The following is a 22976-nucleotide window of genomic DNA, read 5'->3' as shown; positions in this document are numbered from 1 at the left end:
CTCCCCTTGACCCCACCCCCCAACAGGCCCTGGTGTGTGATGTTCCCCTCCCTGTGCCTATATATTCTCATTGTTCAACTCCCACTTATGAGTGAGAACATGTAGTGTTTGGTTTTCTGTTCCTGTGTTAGTTTGCTGAGAATGATGGTTTCCAGCTTCATCCATGTCCCTGCAAAGGACATGAACTCATTCTGTTTTATGGCAGCAAAATATTATACCATGTTGTATACATGCTACATCTTCTTAATCCAGTCCAATACTGGTGGGCATTTGGGTTGGTTCCAAGTCTTTGCTATTGTGAACAGTGCTGCAACAAACATACGTGTGCATGTGTCTGTATAGCAGAATGACTTATAATCCTTTGGGTATATACCCAGTAATGGGATTGCTGGGTCAAATGGTATTTCTGCTTCTAAATCCTTGAGGAATTGCCACACTGTCTTCCACCATGGTTGAACTAATTTACACTTCCACCAACAGTGTAAAACATTTCTATTTCTCCACATCCTCTCCAGCATCTGTTGTTTCCTGACATTTAATGATCGACATTCCAATTGGCATAAGATGGTATCTCATTATGGTTTTGATTTGCATTTCTCTAATGACCACTGATGATGAGCATTTTTCATGTTTGTTGGCCACATAAATGTCTTCTTTTGAAAATTGTCTGTTCATATCCTTCGCCCACTTTTGATGGGGTTGTTTTTTTTCTTGTAAATTTGTAAAGTTTCTTGTAGATTCTGGATATTAGCCCATTGTCAGATGGATAGATTGCAAAAATTTTCTCCCATTTTGTAGGTTGCCTGTTCACTCAGATGATAGTTTCTTTTGTTGTAGAGAAGATATTTAGTTGAATTAGATCCCATTTGTCAACTTTGGCTTTTGTTGCAATTTCTTTTGGTGTTTTAGTCATGAAGTCTTTGCCCATGCCTATTTCCTGAAGGGTATTGCCTAGGTTTTCTTCTAGGGTTTTCATGGTTTTATGTCTTGCATTTAAATCTTTAATCCATCCTGAGTTAATCTGTGTATAAGGTGTAAGGAAGGGCTCCAGTTTCAGTTTTCTGCATATGGCTAGCCAGTTTTCCCAACACCATTTATTAAACAGGGAATCCTTTCCCCATTGCTTGTTTGTGTCAGGTTTGCTGAAAATCAAATGGTTGTAGAAGTGTGGTGTTATTTATGAGGTCTCTGTTCTGTTCCATTGGTCTATATATCTGTTTTGGTCCCAGTATCATGCTGTTTTGGTTAATGTAGTCTTGTAGTATACTTTGAAGTCAGGTAGTATGATGCCTCCAGCTTTGTTCTTTTTGCTTAAGATTGTCTTGGCTATACGGGCTCTTTTTTGGTTCCATATGAAATTTAATGTAGTTTTTTTCTAATTCTATGAAGAAAGTCAATGGTATCTTGATGGAAATAGCATTGAATATATAAATTACTTTGACCAGTATGGCCATTTTCATGATATTCAATCTTCGTATCCATGAGCATGGAATGTTTTTCCATTTGTTTGTGTTCTCTCTTATTTCCTTGAGCAATGGTTTGTAGTTCTCCCTGAAGAGGTCTTTCACATCCCTTGTAAGTTGTATTCCTAGCTATTTTATTCTCTTTTTAGCAATTTTGAATGGAAGTTAGCTCATGATTTGGCTCTCTGGTTGTCTATTATTGGCACATATTAATGCTTGTAGTTATTGCACATTGATTTTGTATCCTGAGATTTTGTTGAAATTTCTTATCAGCTTAAGGAGTTTTTGGGCTGAGACTATGGGGTTTTCTAAATATTAAATCATGTCATCTGCAAACATACATAATTTGACTTCCTCTTTTCCTATGTGAATACGCTTTATTTCTTTTTCTTGCCTGATTCCCCTAGCGAGAACTTCCAATATTATGTTGAATAGGAATGGTAAGAGACAGCATCCTTGTCTTGTGCCGGTTTTCAAACGGAATGCTTCCAGCTTTTGCCCATTCAGTATGATATTGGCTGTGGGTTTGTCATAAATAGCTCTTATGATTTTGAGATATGTTCCATCAATACTTAGTTTATTGAGTGTTTTTAGCATAAAGCGGTGTTGAATTTTATCAAAGGCCTTTTCTGCATCTATTGAGATAATCATGTGGTTTTTGTCATTGGTTCTGTTTATGTGATGGATTACATTTATTGATTTGCATATGTTGAACCAGCCTTGCATCCCAAGGATGAAGCTGACTTGATAGTGACAGATAAGCTTTTTAATGTCCTGCTGGATTCAGTTTGCCAGTATTTTACTGAAGATTTTCACACTGATGTTCATCAGGGATATTACAGTGAAATTTTCTTTTTTTGTTATGTCTCTGCCAGGTTTGGGTATCATAATGATGCTGGCCTCATAAAATGAGTTAGGGAAGATTCCCTCTTTTTCTATTGTTTGGAATAGTTTCAGAAGGAATGGTACCAGCTCCTCTTTGTACCTCTGGTAGAATTCAGCTGTGAACCTGTCTGGTCCTGGGTGGTTTTTTGGTTGGTAGGCTATTAATTACTGCCTCAATTTCAGAACTTGTTATTGGTCTATTCAGGGATTTGACTTCTTCCTGGTTTAGCCTTGGGAGGGTGTATGTGTCCAGGAATTTATCCATTTCTTCTAGATTTTCTAGTTTATTTGCATAGAGGTGTTTATAGTATTCTCTGATGGTAGTTTGTATTTCTGTGGGATCAGTGGTGATCTCCCCTTTATCATTTTTATTGTGTCTATTTGATTCTTCTCTCTTTTCTTATTTATTAGTCTGGCTAGTGGTCTATCTATTTTGTTAATCTTTTAAAAACCAGCTCCAGCTTACATTAATTTTGTGAAGGGTTTTGCATGTCTCTCTCTCCTTCAGTTCTGCTCTGATCTTAGTTATTTTTTTGTCGTCTGCCAGCTTTTGAATGTGTTTGCTCTTGCTTCTGTGGTTCTTTTAATTGTGATGTTAGGGAGTCGATTTTAGATCTTTCCTGCTTTCTCCTGTGGGCATTTAGTGCTATAAATTTCCCTCTAAATACTGCTTTAGCTATGTCCCAGAGATTCTGGTACATTGTGTCCTTGTTCTCATTAGTTTCAAATAACTTATTTCTGTGTTCATTTCGTTATTTACCCAGTAGTCATTCAGGAGCAGGTTGTTCAGTTTCCAAGTAGTGCAGCTTTGAACGAGTTACTTAATTCTGAGTAGTTCTAATTTGATTGCACTGTGGTCTGAGAGACTGTTTGCTATGATTTCCATTCTCTTGCATTTGCTAAGGAGTGTTTTACTTCCAATTATGTGGATAATTTTAGAATAAGTGCTATGTGGTGCTGAGAAGAATGTATATTCTGTTGATTTGGGGTGGAGAATTCTGTAGATGTCTATTAGTTCCACTTGGTCCAGAGCTGAGTTCATGTCCTGAATATCCTTGTTAATTTTCTATCTCGTTGATCTGTCTAATATTGACAGTGGGTTGTTAAAGTCTCCCACTATTATTGTGTGGGAGTCTAAGTCTCTTTGTAGGTCTCTAAGAACTTGCTTTATGAATCTGGGTGCTCCTGTATTGGGTGCATATATATTTAGGATAGTTAGCTCTTCTTGGTGCATTGATCCCTTTATCATTATGTCATTCCCTTCTTTGTCTTTTTTGATCTTTGTTGGTTTAAAGTCTGTTTTATCTGATACTAGGATTGCAACCACTGCTTTTTTTTTTTTTTTTTTTTTTTTTTTTGCTTTCCATTTGCTTGGTACATCTTGACTCCATTCCTTTATTTTGAGTCTATGTATGTCTCTGCACGTGAAATGGGTCTCCTGAATACAGCACACCGAAGGGTCTTGACTCTTTATCCAATTTGCTTGTCTGTGCCTTTTAATTGGGGCATTTAGCCCATTTACATTTAAGGTTAATATTGTTATGTGTGAATTTGATCCTGTCATTATGATGATAGCTGGTTATTTTGCCCAATAGTTGATGCAGTTTCTTCATAGTGCTGATGGTCTTTAAATTTTCGTATGTTTTTGCAGTGACTGATACCAGTTTTTACTTTCCATATTTTATGCTTCCTTCAGGAGCTCTTGTAAGGCAGGCCTGGTGGTGACAAAAATCCCTCAGCATTTGCTTGTTTGGAAAGGATTTTATTTCTCCTTCACTCATGAAGCTTAGGTTGGCTGGATATGAAATTCTGGATTGAAAATTCTTTTCTTTAAGAATGTTGAATATTGGTCCCACTCTCTTCTTGTTTGTAGAGTTTCTGCAGAGAGATCTGCTATTAGTCTGATGGGCTTCCCTTTGTGGGTAACCAGACTTTCACTCTGGCTGACCTTAATATTTTTTTCCTTCATTTCAACCTTGGTGAATCTGACAATTATGTCTCTTGGGGTCACACTTCTCAAGGAGTATCTTTGTGGTGTTCTCTGTATTTCCTGAATTTTAATGTTGGTCTGTCTTGCTAGGTTGGGGAAGTTCTGGATAATATCCTGAAGTGTGTTTTCCAACTTGGTTCCATTCTCCCCATCACTTTAAGGTATACCAATCAAACATAGCTTTGGTCTTTTCACAGGGTCCCATATTTCTTGGAGGCTTTGTTTGTTCCTTTTCATTCTTTTTTCTTTAATCTTATCTTCACACTTTATTAAGTTTTCAATCTCTGATACCCTTTCTTCTGCTTGATTGATTTGGCTATCAACACTTGTGTATGCTTCACGAAGTTCTCGTGATGTGTTTTTCAGCTCCATCAGGTCATTTACGTTCTTCTCTATACTGGCTATTCTAGTTAGCAATTCCTCTAACCTTTTATCAAGGTTCTTAGCTGCTTTGCATTTGGTTAGAACATTCTCCTTTGGCTCAGTGGAGTTTGTTAATACCCACCTTCTGAAGACTACTACTGTCAATTTGTCAAACTCATTCTCTGTCCAGTTTTGTTCCCTTGCTGGCGAGTAGTTGTGATCCTTTGGAGAAGAGGCATTCTGTTTTTTTTTTTTTTTTTTTTGAATTCTCAGCCTTTTTGTGCTGTTTTTTCCTATCTTCATGGATTTATCTACCTTTGGTCTTTGCCATTGGTGACCTTTGAGTGGAGTTTTTGTGTGGTCATCCTTTTGGTTGATGTTGATGCTATTGTTTTCTGTTTGTTAGTTTTCCTTCTAACAGTCAGGCCCCTCTTCTGCAGGTCTGCTGGAGTTTGCTGGGGCTCCACTCCAGACCATTTGCCTGGATATCACCAGTGGAGGCTGCAGAACAGCAAAGGTTGCTGCCTGCTCCTTCCTCTGGAAGCTTTGTCCCAGAGGGGCACCCGCCAGATGCCAACTGGAGCTCTCATGTATGAGGTGTCTGTCGAACCCTGCTAGGAGATGTCTCCCTGTCAGGAGGCACAGGTGTCAGGGACCCACTTGAGGAGGAAGTCTGTCCCTTAAAAGAGGTCGAATGCTGTGCTGGGAGATCCACTTCTCTCTTCAGTGCCAACAGACAAGAACATTTAAGTCTGCTGAAGCTGTGCCCACAGCCATCTCTTCCCCCAGGTGCTCTGTCCCAGGGAGATGGGAGTTTTACCTATAAGCCCCTGACTGGGGCTGCTGCCTTTCTTTCAGAGATGCCCTGCCCAGAGGGGAGAAATCTAGAGAGGCAGTCTGGCTACAGTGGCTTTGTGGCACTGCAGTGGGCTCTGCCCAGTCCAAACTTTCTGGCAGCTTTGTTTACACTGTGAGGGGAAAACCGCCTACTCAAGCCTCAGTAATGGCGGATGCCCCTCCCCCCACCAAGCTCGAATGTCCCGGTCAACTTCAGAGCGCTGTGATGGCAGTGAGAATTTCAAGTCAGTGGATCTCAGCTTGCTGGGCTCCATGGGGGTGGGATCTGCTGAGCAAGACCACTTGGATCCCTGGTTTCAGTCCCCTTTCCAGGGGAGTGAACGGTTCTGTCTCACTGGAATTCCAGGCACCACTGTGGTACAAAAAAAAAAAAAAAAATCCTTTGGCTAGCTTGGTGTCTGCCTAAATGGCCGCCCAGTTTTGTGCTTGAAACCCAGGGGCCTTGTGGTATAGGCACCCTAGGGAATTGCCTGGTCTGTGGGTTGCAAACACAGTGAGGAAAACGTAGTATCTGGGCCAGAGTGCACCGTTCCTCATGGCACAGTCCCTCAAGGCTTCCCTTGGCTAGGGAAGGGAGTTTCCCAACCCCTTGGGCTTTCCAGGTGAGGCGACACCCCACCCTTCTCCTGCTTGACCTCCGTGGGCTATACCCATTGTCTAGCCAGTCCCAATGAGATGAACCAGTACCTCCATTGGAAATGCAGAAATCACCTGCCTTCTGCGTTGGTCTTGCTGGGAGCTGCAGACTGGAACTGTTCCTATTTGCCCATCTTGCCCAGTTTTTTTGTTTTGTTTTGTTTTGTTTTTGGCAGAGTCTCACTCTGCTTCCTAGGCTGGAGTGCAGTGGCATAATCTTGGCTCACTGAAACTTCCTGCCTGCCAGGTTCAAGCGATTCTCATGCCTTAGCCTCCATAGTAGCTGGGATTACAGGCACCCACCACCACACCCAGGGAATTTTTGTATTTTTATTAGAGATGAGGTTTCACCATGCTGGTCAGGCTGGTCTCAAACTCCTGACCTCAAGTGATCTGCCCACCTGGGCCTCCCAAAGAGCTGGGATTGCAGCATGAGCCACCGTGCCTGGCCCTAACTTGGATATTTTACCATTGATTGAGATTGAAGTTTATTAGTAAAAGTAATGAAATAAGTTTCACTCTATCCCTTTAAAAGTTTCTTAAGACAAATCTTTTTCAGTGTTTTGAAAGTGTCACATAATTTTTATAGTGAAAATTTCTAAAGAATATTAAAATTATAATTGTCATTCCAATAGGTACAACTATATCCTTTGTAATCATAATGAGCAGAAGTAGGAGTGCTTTACATCCAAATAAATCATTTTTAAAATCATTTCTATATGTATAAGACATTATATTACGAAAACAAATCAAGGTGGTCACCCACTCTATACTTTGCTTACTGAAATATAGGCCAGAAGATGTGGATAGTCTCTGTTTTGCATCAATTAAGGACAATGGAAGATAGAAAATCATGTGAACTGCTTCTTCTGTGCTGCTTGTTTTTAGAATTTTTCAGATATCTGAGAATAAAGAGTTTTATAAATAGGAAAGTGATGTTATATTTTTATTCATGATGATTTACATAGTCAAATCTTCAGTGTTTGTTTGCATTATGTTTGAGTAAACCATTTCTCATTGACTTATTTTTCTATTAAAAGGCAGCAAAGCAACCATTTTTGCATATCATAAATTCAGTTTTGAAGTTGGCTATTTTTTAAATGGAGCATTTTAAGATAGATCCTTCAGTGTGACACATTGGGGTTTATCCAGAAAAGGGCCCCAGATGCTGAATAGAGTCAGGGTCACCTATAAAGACTGCCTAAGGAAAAGAAGCTAATTCACCTTAATAAAATATATAAATATTTTAAATTAGACAGAAATTTCATAATTCAATGCTTTGGTATTTTTTACTATTTCTATCATGAAGCCCTTGATGTCCCCTGAGGTACTGGAGGATTTCTATGAAGACTGAAAGGGAAACCAAGTAGTTGGGCTCTCAGATTTTCATTCTGTCTCTAATCACAGCATATCCTTGGTCTGTAGTTTATTTATAAGGATATAATGCTGGTATTTTGTTTTATATAACTAATTCCACTGCAAAAAAATACCCTGAAAATAACTAAATATACAATCTATAATAAAACTTTCCATTTACAGATGAGTAAATAAATTGTTAAGTTGCAGACAGAGAAGAATTTGGGTTGAGTGAAACATAAAATAAGTAAGGAAACCAACCACCTGTGTTTAAATATCTGGATGGACTATGCCTAAGTTAGGAAGCCAAAGGGTTTTTTAAATATTCATTTTTATTTTTGTTTTCTTTTTTGATACAGGGTTTCAGTCTCTCACCTAGGCTGGAGTACAGTTGTGGCATCATATCGCACTGCAGCCTGTACCTCCTGGGCTCAGGTGATCCTCCTGCCTCAGCCTCCCAAGCAGCTGACCCTACAGGTGCATGCCACCATGCCCAGCTAATTTTTTTTGATTTTTAGTAGAGATGAGGTCTGGCTATGCCTCCCAGGCTGGTTTCAAACCCTTGAGCTCAAGGGATCCTCCTGCCTCAACCTCTCAAAGTACTGAAATTAAAGCTGTGAGCCCCTGTGCCCAGTTGTTTTTGTTTTTGTTTTAAATCATAATTTAAGTTGTCCCCAAATGAAAGTGGGCTGCTTGAGGAAGCTGCAACTTCCCAAGGTTGTGCAGATCCCAGTGCAGAACCTGAATATTCACTTCTAAGAGTGAGCGAGAGGAGACTTATGTACCAGGTTGAGGGCAGAGGAGGCGGCCTTCAGATCTGAGAATCTTTGATTTATCATGTACAGCAAAGTGAACCCTGAGGCTATGGAAGATCTGATAAAAATACATTTGCATGTCTTGGTAAGTACTGCTATCTTTGTTCTCCTGTCATACAGTCATTTCAAATTTGTGTTTGGTGGATTCCTGTTTCCCCCACAGACCACTGTAAAATAATAAGCACATATTATAAATAATGTTTCCTTATGTTTCTTTTTGTCCAAATATTATGTTAATATAGTGCACAAGTGTCAACTCAAATGCCATCTCTAAATGTTTATTGTTGCCTCCCTAAAGAGTTGACTTTTTAAAAAATAAAATTCACATTTAATTTAGATTGAAATAACCTATGCAAATTGATTTTCTTCACCAAAAATAATAATAAAATTTTTCATATTATTTCTAGATAAACAACAAAGCACTTGTTTTTGTAAGTTTCCCAGGTTTTGCTTGTAAACAAAGACGAGACAGTAGATATAATCATGGAAAAATAGAGAAAAAAACAGACAAGTCAGTTGTCAGTACCCTGGCCTTTGGTTCTGCCTTAACCATGAAACAGAAGTCTTCAACATATACCTGCTAGAAAGCTTAGGAAGATGTAAGCTCCACAAAAAAATGTAAACAGCAACAACCAGATGTTGAGCAACAATGGCAGGCTCTTCCATTCTAATTTTAACTGTAATTCATTCCTTTAAGTTCATTTGAGAGAGCCAAAATCTACAGTGAAATTCTCTTTTGGCAAGCTCACAAGCTTCTTTCTGGTAACTGTCCAGTACAGATGTTTAACAACATACTAAAATCTCCTATTAGTCAAAGATCAATTGTGGGCTTCACTGTAACATTTTATAAAATGTATTCCTTTCTCCCAAACCTCCTCAGAATATATTTCTTCAAAGAATTGTCAACACCCAAGAACTAGAGATCCACTGTAATAATAAGTGTCATGTCTAAAATGCCACTAGAAGAGTGCCACTAGAAGAGATCACACAGAATGCAAACATGGCACTTTCAATGCTATTTTCTGGAAGAACAGATAGGTCTTCAAAGCATGAGAGTATAAATAGGGATCATTTAAATAGGTAGATTATCAATGGCTAATATAGTCAATGGAGGCCTACAGGCAAAGATATTTAGTTATTATGTGGCCTTCATACACCTTAAGGCTTTTCTTCCAAGTATCAAATGTGAGAAAGCCTATTTTTAAAAGTCCCCTAGGTATTTTCAATGGTTTTTGAATTATCTGTAGGAAGTTCTGACATAGTTGTATGGAGTTTAATATATGTGTCCACCATTACATTCAGATCATGTTTCATATCAAAATTTATGTTATGCAAAGCATGGTTACTCTTAAGTTTGGTTGGTCAAAGTGTTCCTCAAGTATGCTTTCATACCACTCATTCTCAACCTTCGTCACAGGAAGAATACACAGGTCATACAGCAATGCATCCACACTAGGAAAAAACTTGATGTCAGGCAGACAGAGGACTTCATAATTGGTGAATGGAAGCTTTATATCTTCCCTTATGTGTTTCCACTTGATTCTCCAACAATGAAGCTCGGCTGAGAGCTTGCCAGGACTAAGTAAGTTACTTCTGTGCATGTCGGCATGGTGTTCCTCTGATGTATGAAATTTGAGTTATCTCGTGACTGAGGATCCCAGAGCTAAGCATTTAAGGGCTCTGAGATGCTGTTCTGGGAATATATCGTTAAGTACCTGAATAATGTGCTCCACTGTTGGAACACTTAGGGTTTCTTTACAGTAACTCAGAGGTTAGTTGAGATTCCCAGTTACCTTGCTGAGCTCTGTGGAATTTCCCAGGGAGATTCATCTGCATATCAAGTTTGGCTGCCAAATTTATGGCTTCCTCAAACCAAAACTCCTCATAAACTTTAATGTTTTCCTTCACTTCACTGAGTGAATGCAATACAGCAGTCAAACTACTGGCTGCAAAGAAGACATCAGAGGTTTGCCCCTGGAGATTTTTTTCCCAAGGCTCTTGTAAAAGTTAAGACATTTTAAAGAACAGCAATAGTAACCATGAAATCAAAATCTGTTACTACACTGCAGAGTACAAATGCTTGGCCATCTATACTGTTATACCATCTAATATTTGTGTCACTACTTATACCATCTAAACATAAAACAAGTGCTTACAGGAGGTCCACTAAAATTTCAGAATCATCATCCCTGACTGTTCACTGAGAATGGCAAATTCCCTTCAGTTTGTTTACCCCTTTCTTCATTGTTCTGAAAAAGAATAGAAATTACATTGTAAAGTTCTACAAGCAGTTGTGGTGATCTATGGTAAAAAGAATAAACTTCCTCAATTGTTCCTAACGCAACAGATACTCAAATAACAGGCACTGATTTAGCCCAACACAAATTTAAGGCACAATAAGGTCAGAGTGTGTAGATAGCTTGCGGAGTGTTGCTTCTAGAATTCTCTAAAACTCTACAAGTGACAACTTTCATTTTGGAACAAAATCCACTGGAAACAATGTAAGCCTGGCTGTGACAATATTGCATATTTAGTCTCTGCTTCTCAGTTGTCACAGTGTAAAACTCACAGCCAAAATTTCTGCATCAGCTTCATAAGCCAGGAAGTCTACAAGTTCCTCTCAGTTTATGAGATTCATCAACCTCACCAACACAGGTTAGATGCTCTCTCCTGCTATGTCCACTACATTGTCAGTGATGATAGAAAAGAAGTGTGAGTCTCTCACTTCTCTGAGAGTTTCTCCCTGAATACAGCCCTCACAGATCTCTAGCATCTGTTTCTGCTGTGTTTTCGAACATAACAATGTGTTAACTGCTGTTGTCTCAAAGTGCTTTCTCAGGACCTCCGCACCAGAATTTATCAGGCACTCTAGCATTGCTTGAAAGTTATCTTGAGTAAAAAGACCTCCTGTGATTTCATTAGCCTCATGTCCATTCAGCGACACATTTTGCTATCCTATAACAATCAAGACTTCAAATAGAGATTTTAGGCATTCTTTGTTTTCCTTGTCCTCAAGGGTCACAGGTAAGATGTCCTCATCTTGCTCTTCATCCCCTTCTTCTGCAGTGGGGTTCTGAGCATTGCTGTTGTTAGTTTATGTTTTTGTTCCTGTTCAGAAGTTTCATAAATTTTTCTCTGTTTCACTGTCTTGATTTCATCTTCATTCAATTCTTTTATTCACTTTGTGTGTCTATTATTTGAATTGTTTAAATGATTGGTAAGAACAAATATTGTTGGTATTGCATTCTATTGAAGAAGAGTTCTATAAGGACTCTCCCAATTACTTCACAAATATCTGCTTCAATTAGTTTTGAGAAATAAAATAATCCAATCATTCTGAATTTTTCTGATGTTTCTGCAAAATTTACATTTCTACCGATCACAGAGGTCTCAAAGTATTTGGCACATGATCAATAAGGTTTATTTAGTTGGTCAGGCATTTTATCTTCTAAGTCTGCTCTCCAACAATTCTTCACTCACTTCTGGGCTCTGGCCCAATACTGCAGGAACTTGAAGAAGGCCAGGTCCAACCACATGCTCCTCTGCTTGCAGTTGGGGGCTGCACATAAGTTCAGCATCATGCCCTCCCCTCCCAGCCTCCTCAGGGCAGTTTGCCCACCCATCAGGACCTGGGAGGACAGCCAGGGTGGCTTCGCAGGGTCAGTGGTATAGCTGATTTTGAAAAGGATGCTGAAGTAGAGTTTCAGGTTGGAGAGGAAGTGGTAGCATTTAATCTAGGTGTATGCTATTCCTGGTATAGAACAATAAGCAATGAATGGGCAATTTGATATCAGTGTTATAAATAAAGCACCATATACAGATGACATAGAAAAAATGTAAAATTATTTTTATCCCACCTTTAACTATTTGGCTAAAGGTTTTGAAGTCCAAAAGTACCTATTTCAAATTTCTTAAGAAAGAGCAACTACAGAATGTCTATGTAAATTCCACTTGAATGATTTCACCAGATTATGAGAACCATTTCCATCAATGAGCCACAGAAATCCCCACGTTGTTATTGTTAGGATACTGCTTAACCCCAAGTTTTCTTTTCAGAATAATGGCTTTTGTGCCTCTGCTTCTGAAGTGTTTCTTTTTTCTTTTTTTTTTTTTTTTTTGAGATCGAGTCTTGCTCTGTCGCCAGGCTGGCATGCAGTGGCACAATCTTGGCCCACTGCAACCTCTAACTCCTGGGTTCAAGCGATTCTCCTGCCTCAGCCTCCCGAGTAGCTGGGATTACAGGCACATGCCACCATGCCCAGCTAAATTTTGTATTTTTAGTAGAGACGGGGTTTCACCATGTTGGCCAGGATGGTCTCAATCTCTTGACCTTGTGATCTGCCTGCCTCGGCCTCCCAAAGTGCTGGGATTACAGGCATGAGCCACCACACCTGGCCTGAAGTGTTTCTAAGAAGCCATTTTCAGAAGGATTATTTCCACTCAGGATGCCTGATACATAAGCCAAATCTCCTATTTTGGGGAAAAGAACTAAACATTGAGTTGTGATACTCTTTCTAAACTGTCTTTTGTGAATTATTCTAACATGACCTTTTATTAGTAGGTTAAGTAGTAAATGGAACAATACATATGAATGTACACTATGTATTATGTTCATCAGCAACATAAAATTGCCATGAGATGAAAGAGGATAACCATCATTAAGACTGATGGCACCTATGAGTAAAATGAGACATGAAAATTCGGTAGTATCATTTCATAATGATCTCTCTCTCTCTGCTTCTAGCAATTTTTTTCTACTCCAAAAATATATCATGTAATTACTTAAATATTGTTTTATTGTTAGAAAAGTAATATCTCAACAATGCAGAGACTACTGAACCTGTCAAGGTTCAACCACAGAGAGCAGACACAATTTCCTATATTGATGAGTTATTAAGCCAAAGAGAAACACTACTTTATTATCTGGTTGACTTTCAACTGGCTTGTAACTAGAACACATTACCATGTCATAAAGGGTGGGCAAAAATGAAATAATAAATATATACAGTAAATCCATAATATTTTCAAACGTGTCATTTCAGCAGGAAATGTCTAAGAAATAAGCATGACTACTTTAAATGAATAAAAAAGATTACACCAGTTAACCTTTGAATCCCTGTTACTTATTGGAAATAACCATTCTTCTACATTCCTCAAGCCCATGACAGTCCCATATTTTTTTATTCTTACAGTACTGAAAATCCTAACTCATGCTAAAAAGGATGAATAAGAGCTAGGGGTTTGAAGTCATATCTGCTTGGGTTTAGAGCCCAGATTTCAAATTTACTAGTGTATGTTCTTTCCCAATTCTGATCATAAAAGATGCCAAATGGCAATAAAAATAGTGAAAATATGTAAGTTTCTCCAAGGAGTAAATTGTAATAAAATGTACATAAAGGGTCTACAACATTGTTTGGCATGTGTGAATGCTCGATGAATGTCCACTATTCTTATTAACTGGAAGGTACATTTCATCATACTAAATAAGAACTCAATTTCTACCCTGAGTTACTATACTCCGTGACTCTACGTAGTGATCATGCAACTAGTTTGTTCGCTTAGGGTTAGTAAATTAAAGGTGATTAATATTTTCATTAAATTATACAGCACAAAAGGAAAGATTCCTTGGTCTACTTTGCCACCTTTCAGGAGTAATAAATGTAAAACATCTAGGAAAAATAGCTGTTTTGCTTATCATGGATAGATACTATAAAATTCCTCCAAGCCATGTCTTCCAGTATTTTATTACACATGTAACAGACTCAAAATCACAACTCATTTTAAGAATCTTGATATTCTAACTAAAATCTCTATTCTTAAGATCTTTTTTTTTTTTATGCTGTACTTCTTTTCTTTTTCTTTTTTTTCATCTTTCTTTTACTGCCTTATTTTCAACTTGGAAAACAAACTCTCTGACCAAGATAACCTTAACAGTTCTCTCACCTGACTAAATTATAGATGAGCTCATTCTTGATTCTAGGTCCTGATCTCCCTTTTCTTAGAGCATTTTCTTTATATAACTTGCAATTGTAAATTCTTTCTCTGCTCACTTGAGATGCAAATTTTTGTTTGTTTGTTGTTTGTTGTTGTTGTTTGTTTGTTTTGAGACAGAGTCTCAATCTGTCACCAGGCTGGAGTACAGTGGCGTGATCTCGGCCCACTGCAACCCCCGCCTCCCAGGTTCAAGTGACTCTCCTGCTTCAGCCTCCCAAGTAGCTGGAATTACAGGTGCGCAGTGGCAAATCATTTTAAAAGCCTCTTGCCAGTTTTGCAACCCAGGAATATCTTAAGGACCTGAGGGCCATTTCTTTGATGTGTAATCACTACAAAAGATAATGACCCTATCTTCCTAGGAGGTTAGGAGGTTATCTTCCATGGGCATCAGTTATGAAACACAGATGGCTTAATCACAGAGAGAAATATTTGCACTCAGGAATTGACTCAATATGCTTCACAAATCCCATTGATCACAATGTCTTCCAGTATTTTTCCACTAGCTTACCATAGTGCTTAACTCTCCATCCCCTTGTAGGAGAAGAGAAAAACCAAAGCATTTTCTCTACTCACACTCAATACACCACCACAACACAAAACACTTCACTTCTGGTCACCGAAATGTGTGTGAGTTCTTCCTCACACAACAGGCAATTCTCCAGTGGATACCAACTGGCTATACTATCTTTGAATTTACTTCTGATGCCATCTACCTGGAATTAGACTCAGGTTCCACAGGTTAAGGGCTCAGTCCCAAAAGAGTGCACCCTACTTTAGATGCCAATTACAAGACCCAGGCTGTGAACTGTACTTCTGCCCAACCAACTGTAAATTGGGGTTCTCATGACCCACTCTTCAGGTTCTATTAATTTGCTAGGGTGGTTCACAGAACCCACGGAAACAACTTGATTAAATTTATTGTTTCATTATATCAATAAAGGATATTACAAAGAATACAGATGAACAGTCATGTAGAAGGGATGCATGGGGCAAAGTATGTGGGAAGTGGGATGAAGCTTCCATGCCCTCTCCGAGTGTGCCACCCTCCAGGGATCACCACATGTTCAGCAATCTGGAAGCTCTCTGAAGGCTGTCCTTTTGGGTTTTTATAGAGGCTTCATTACATAGGCATGATGACAACATCAGTTGAACATTGGTGACCAACTCAATGTTCAGCCCCTGTCCTCTGCTAAAGGTCAGGCTGTGGGAGTGAAAGTGCCAACCCTCTAATCACATGGTTGATTTTACTCCCGACCTGTTTCCATCCAGGAGCCCACTATGAAGCATGTCTTTAGAACAAAAGATACTCAACTAACCGAGGAAATTTCAAGAGATTTAGGAGTTCTATGTCAATCCCTCCTATCATTCAGGATATTACAAATGTCTCAGGAGCTCTGTGTTGGTAACTATGGCCAAAAGATCAAATGTTAAAACAAAACATTCCCCCAACACCCTTACCTACAAGGGTTTTAGGAACACTCTCAGAAACTGGGAACAGAGACCAAATATATATTTCTTATTATATCACATCACACCCCCCACCCCCAACTCACCCTTTGTTTCAGCACAGAGTTCTGGCCTCTCATCTCTATTACAGTGGTCTTGCATAGTCTTTCTTTCCTGTCAAACTTTGGTGAAATATTTACTTTGGCAACTCACTTGACTGTTGAGGAAAACACATAGCATTACTAATCATATCACTTCACAGTGTATTTGCCAAGTCAAAGAGCTTAAAATATTTGTTTTTTCCTTATATGGGTTTGATTCTATATCACATATTCTCAGACATTTCTCAGTGTTACTTATGCTTTAAAATTCAGGTAACTGAGGCAGGACCCAGGGTTCTTAAGAGGAATTGTTCAATGCACAATGAAAAGAAAGGCTGACTTACAAATTGCTAACTATTCAAATTTAACATTTTATTGTAATTATACTTAGCTTGCCTACGGTGGCCTACTTTATTCATTTATTATTTATTTTTCTTTTTAAAAATTTCTTTAGCCAGTTCTTTCTTATTCTGTATTTGTACTGTTTCTAACTCTGTTATTTGCCTCTGTAATATGGGGATGTTAAATTGTGAACTCAATCCACTCCTTTGTCAGATAAGTTTGGCTTGATCTTGATTCCTTCATTCAAGTTATCAACAAGGATTTACGAAAAAATCTGCTTCAAGATTGACTACTCCTATGATATATTTTGCCAGATATACTAATTATCATTTTTGTTTCTTTTATGCCAGATACTTTATAGAGATTATCTCATTTAATTTTCATGAGGATGTTAAGAAGTGAATAGTATTATCCCCATTATTCGGAAGAGAAAAATGAGGCCAGAAACATGCTTAAGTATGAGAGCCAGTAGGCTTATTTTCTGCCACAGGCCATGCTTCTAATCACCCTGCGATTGAACACTCCCTTTCTTTACTCCTTTTCTTGATCCCCTTCTCTTTCTTCTCATTTCTCAGTCTGTTTCCTTTTTCTTTTTCTTACATGATGTTGGAGACTAGGGAGACAATAATGAATTGGGCATAGATCCTCATTTCAAGTTACTCACATGCTTATCCTTTATTTAATTATGGTGCTATGTATGCATTTAACATTCATTAAATATTTTAACCAAAACAACAAATAAATTATGTAAACCTATATTTAACCTAAGGAGAGGATATATTTCCCCATCCCATTTTTCGAGTTACAATAAACATACATTTGAATCTTTTTTATATAATACTTGCATTTTAGAGCTCTAACAACATCCCTCATTTAGGACTGCTTTATTGTTTCTTAATGTATTTATTATATATTATAAATATTATGACATATTTTATATTTTAAGCAATGAATTGCAGATTGCAGAATTTTTAGAGGGCTTTGATGAGGAGAATATGCATTTAAACAATTTATGCCTGGTGGACAATTGTAAAAATTACTTTTTGGAAATAATCGACAGCAGGAAAATTAAAACTGCAAAGTTTACACCTGATAACAAGTCAACTAAATAAACCAAGAAAAGTATTTCCTTTTCCAATGAATCATAGAGAATAAACTTCTTGAGTGAATCTAAAAAAAAATGGCATTGGTGAAAGAGAAAAAGAATGTGATAAATTGAGCTAATCAAGCAGTTAATTTAGTTATGTGCACGGAGAGATTTTTTTGTTTTGAAGTCTTCAGTATTAGCATTCTAATGAACTTTTCATTTTGAAGTTCCATGATATACTTGAAATGTAAATGAAATGAATATAATTATGTAAAATAAGTTTAATTCTATTTTAAATCAGAAGAAATTAATATCTCTGTTGAGGAAAAATCTCCTAAAACAATAAATGAATAAATAATACATAATCTTAAAAAAGAACTAAAATTTCATCCCTTGTGTTTATATTTCCTTAGTCAGATGAATTTTGCTTAAAAGAGCCTTTTATAATTATAGCAGATTGGCCAGAGTAATTGCTTTTAAGTCATTGTTTATCTGAAACAATTCAGCTGTGTAAATTAGCATCGCTTCTGCCTTTTTAGAGCTTTGTAAAAATTAACCAAACTAACTATATTCATTTATAAGGTACGCAATATCTGATTGTACCCTTTCTTAAAATTTTGCCTTCGTTAAAGCTTTCATATATCCAAATTTAAAAGAAATAAGAAATGTTTCTATCTGTATTTTGAGGTAAATAGGATTGTTCCATGAGAGACTTTTCAAGGGCATATATTCAGAGTAATTTAACAAAACTATGTCTTATAATTTCTTTTTTTTTTTTTTTGAGATGGAGTCTCACTCTCTTGCCCAAGCTATAGTGCAATGGTATGATCTCGGCTCACTGCAACCTCCACTTCCTGGGTTCAATCGATCTTCCTGCCTCAGCCTCCTGAATAGCTAGGATTACAGGCGCCCACCAACACACCCAGATAATTTTTGTATTTTTAGTAGAGATGGGGTTTCACCATGTTAGTCAGGCTGGTCTCAAACTCCTGACCTCAGGTGATCCACCCACCTTGGCCTCCTAAAGTGCCAGGATTATAGGCATGAGTCACCGCGCCTGGCCATGTCTTATAATTTCTATATTGCAGATTAGTTGCACTTACAAAGAGACACTTATTTATCTCTATCTTAAAGTAACATACTTAATTATTAAAAATTTTCCTCAAATATAACATAAAAATTAGAGAGCGGGAAGTCTTTTCTCTCAAATGGTACATAACTTCAATAATTACAGATTCTTTGTCAAGCATCATGTTGAACACTTTATACATATTTTCTTATTTAATCCTTCCATTATTCTCATTAAGACAATTAATTTTATTACACTTATTTTATGAATGAATAAAAAATAAATGTTCACAATGGGGGTAGTATCTACTAATGGTGACATAATTAGCTTATCAGTAATCACATTTAACTGCAAATAACAAATCTGGAAACAGTGGCTAAGGTGAAATGAGTATTTTATTTTTCTCACACAGAATTTGGGAAGTAGGTAAACTAGGGTACTAATTCCTTGATACCATCAGAATTCTGAAATTTTATATGTTCAGTAACCTTTAGCATGTGCTCTTTGGTTCATAATGGAAAGACACATGTTCCAATTCTAGCATCTAGTGTTCTTTGCAGTGAAGAAGGAAAACAACAAATGTAAAAATATTCTAACTAGTCTTTTCTCCCATTTTAAGAAGAGATTCCCAGGAGCCACATCCAAAAATTCTCACCTCTCATTATTATAAGCATATGTCATATGCTCACCCTTATATGGAGAGGAGGCTAGGATGAGAAATGCAAATTACACAGTAAAATTGAGAACTTTGCTAACAACAAAGTAAGAACGCTGTAAGGAAGATATTAAAGGAACATCAGAGAGTAAGGAAAAAAGAGGAGTCAGGAAGAAAGGAAGGAGAAAAGGTTTTTGTTGTTGTTAATTTTGTGTGTGTGTTTGTGTGTGTGTGTGTGTGTGTGTGTGTGTGTGTTTAAACCAGAAATGTGAGCTCTAAATTCTGAAGGGACTGAGCTAGGTCTTGAAGCCAAGGTTTTCTAATTCTAAACCTAAGACTATTAGTTAGTAAATCAAAGAATGTCACATGGATTTCCTGAGATTTAGACACATTAGAGCTTAAATATAATATAAATAACAGTAAACACTGAATGTACAATTGTGTAAGTCTTACCAAAAAAACCATAGTGGATTATAAAGGATACATGGAGTTCCTTGTATATTTTTTTCTGAAAATTGTAATGATAACTATAAAGCATTATATGATAACTGTTAGAAATCATGTGGAAGTGAGTTTGCTATTTCTCAAAATACAACAGATAAATACAGAAAGAAGAAAAAACGTTGCATTTTTTGTTTGTTTGTTTGACAGAGTCTCACTCTGTCACCCAGGCTGGAGTGCAATGGTGCGATCTTGGCTCACTGCAACCTCTGCCCCCTGAGTTCAAGCGATTCTCCTGCCTCAGCCTACCAAGTAGCTGGGATTACAGGCACCCGTCACCACATCTGGCTAATTTTTGTATTTTTAGTAGAGATGGGGTTTCACCATTTTGGCCAGGCTGGTCTTGACCTCTTGACCTTGTGACCCACCTGCCTCAGCCTCCCAAAGTGCTGAGATTACAGGCGTGAGCCACCAAGCCCGGCCAAATCATTGTTTTTTTTTTTGTTTTTTTTTTTAGGAAAATGGCAATTTAGAAAATCCACGGTGGCATTATTATCAGATAAAAAAAGTATTATCAGATGAATGAATATTAATGAATATGATGCGTTCACAACCTATATATTTTTTTAAAATGTCAAATTAGTATCTTATTAATTTGTTAAATTAATAAAGGTTTTAATAGATTTGTAAATTCAAAATTAAGTTTATTTTGTTTTCTATTTAGTATGCAAGTATTTAGAAAGCTTATATTCTTGTCCATGGAAGAGTGTTGCATCCTAATAGACACAGATTCTAAGATCTGTTACATGTTCTTACTTGCTCTGACCACATATAAAATAATCAGATATTGCCTATAAAGTAGATGGCAAGTGACTTAATATAAGAGATATACCTCATTCCTCATAGCTATTTGCAGCATTTAATATAGTTGCTGGCATATAATATGAACTTAAGAAATAGATGAATAAATGCATTAATAATTTATAAATGAATGCTTTAGTAATGTATACATTTGAAAATAAATTGGTAACAAATTATTTAAATAGCCAGATTGTATTATATTTAACAGAAGCAAAGGATAGCCTAGTTGATATAATATTATTTCTATTTAGTACAATTTAAGCTTTACTGAGTTCACTACTACTTAATTATGTTTAAATATATGTATATTTATGTACTTATTTTGCTCATTCCTTCCCCTCTCCCCTTTTCTTTCATTTATGTGAGGCCCATCCACTTACTGAGAATGAATTTACTTTAGGTTTTATTATCTTCTGATTAACATTGTTTAAACTCCTCCCATTTGCTTCATAATTTATAGATCAGGCAATTAAAATCAAAACATCTATCTCTCTGTTGTCTACAATCCTGGAATGATTCATTTTATTCTTCATTCCCTGCTCTATCAAATAAATAAACCGAGTGTTTATGATAAATGTTCTTTTTTCAAATGTGATAATGAAGTCCCTTCATGTGAGCACTGGCTATAATCTTAGCTAAAGCGCTTTCTGCTAATTTAGGTAACAAAGGCTCCATATTAATAAAATCGCAATTCAGCTTCTGAAATCTCACAGTTGGGAAAGTGTAATCCTTTTGCAAAATTCAAACAGAAACAAAAAACAACAACAGTAATGTGGTAGGGTAAGTGTGATAAATAGCTGATGAATTATTCAACTCCTGGCATTGCTGGCAGATCTATAGCTTTTAATGAGTTCATCTAATTTGATTTTCATATCAAATTGTATTTTATCCTATGCTTTTATTGAAGAGTGATTGTTAGCAAAATGCTGCATTTTGAAAAATGTATACAACTGTAAAACTACTTATATAATGAAGATGTAGAACAGTTCTAATATTTTCCTTATCACTTAGGAATGAGTCCTCTGATAAAATAGTCAAACTGGGTAACTTCTCAATGCCAAGGGTGGAGAAAAGAATGCATAAGAGTAGGCTGGGTAGAATTATACTGGGATGGGGTCGGAAGGTAAGAACATCTGTGAAGGCTAACTATATGTGTGCATTCTTCAGATTTGACCTAGTGGAGAAAGGGAAAATAATAATTGGCATGAAGACTAACTATTTTCGTGAAACCTTCTGCGGCTAACTCCCAGCCATTCTCCTTCCTTGATAACTGGGCTTCCTTTGTTTCTGACATAATAAGGTCAAACTATGAATTGAACTCATTAAGAGGAAATTATGCCTAGACTATCCATAACAGGACAGTCCCATTACTAACATATTTTAAAATTGAAACAAATAATCAAATAAAAAGTGATCTATTAGCCAATTGTCAAGAACAATCTTAATCCGTTTCTTCATTCTTCACTCTGCTCACAGACTTCATTCCTACAATGTTCAGAGGGCCTATTTTAAGAGAGGCAGAATATCAAGGTATTTACAAGAGAGGACACTTAAACAAGATTTCTTGGCACAAATCTTTGCTCTGATTTCTACCATGTTACATTAGCAAAGTTATTTAACCTATTAATGGCATTGTTTTCTCATCTCTCAAATAGGAATGGTGATAATAGGTACCTCTTATGGGAAATGATGTAAAACATACTGCATTTAAAATAGTACTTTATGCATAGAATTTCACATCAGTTATTTGGTATTCTTGTTAAAAGGTCTTTGTTAAAGGATGACTGCTGATCACCCTTAAACATTATTCCTATTGCTGATGTGTCATATCATGTTGTCTAATCTGTTAAGTAAACTAGTATCCATTTTTATCTCAATTAGACAAGTCTAGAAGGATCTGAACAATCATAAGAATAGAAAGTGAGTTTTTGGGTGGCAGGATGTTAGGCAATATGTTTTGCTCTACTCCATAACAGTCAGCTAACAATTGATTCAGAGAGATGCATGAAGCTAAAATTAAATACATATACATATATGTAAATATGTGTGTGTGTATGTGTGTGTGTGTATATATAAAATAACCTCTTCAGTTTCTAAGCATCATTAATATCAACTATTTGAATGGACAGCAGCAGGGTGTGGAGAGGTTATATGAGAAAGCAGCATTGCAAGAGACAATCATATTTTTGTCTTAAAATCTCATTTTACCCTTTAATATTCCAAGTAATCAAGAAAGTAGCTATTCAGCACCACATATTAAGCTTTTCTGAATCCTAAATTTTAGAAAAAAGAATTCTGCTGTATTTTTCAACTTCAGCCTTATTTAGAAAGAGCCTAACAGAGGCATTCTGGCTCAATTACCTGTGAATAAGGTACAAAGGAAAGCTGTCATTCATAAATTATTTTAGTCTTAAAAATGGAGGCCCTTAAGATACCAATAACAAAATTCACAAAAAAATCAGTGTTTAATTTTATTAAAATAAAAGTTTGTTTTGTATGATACATTTTTAAGAGAATCAGAAGGCAAGTCACAAGGATAAAATGTTTGCAAAACACATATCTAATAAACGACTTGTATCCAAAATTAAAAATAACTATTAAAACTCAACAGTAA

The 22976-nt window shown here is 36.8% G+C and overlaps 1 pseudogene; it reads right to left on the bottom strand.

The window, feature by feature from the left end:
• Positions 1-9578: 9578 nt before the first annotated feature.
• On the bottom strand, positions 9579-14864 carry LOC100991145 (52 kDa repressor of the inhibitor of the protein kinase-like; annotated as a pseudogene).
• Positions 14865-22976: the final 8112 nt, after the last annotated feature.

This window comes from Pan paniscus, chromosome 9 (genome assembly GCF_029289425.2).
Source record: "Pan paniscus chromosome 9, NHGRI_mPanPan1-v2.0_pri, whole genome shotgun sequence".
Classification (NCBI taxonomy): Eukaryota; Metazoa; Chordata; class Mammalia; order Primates; family Hominidae; genus Pan; species Pan paniscus.
The sequence above is the reverse complement of the archived record's forward strand: the minus strand, read 5'-3'. Positions and strand labels throughout refer to the sequence as shown.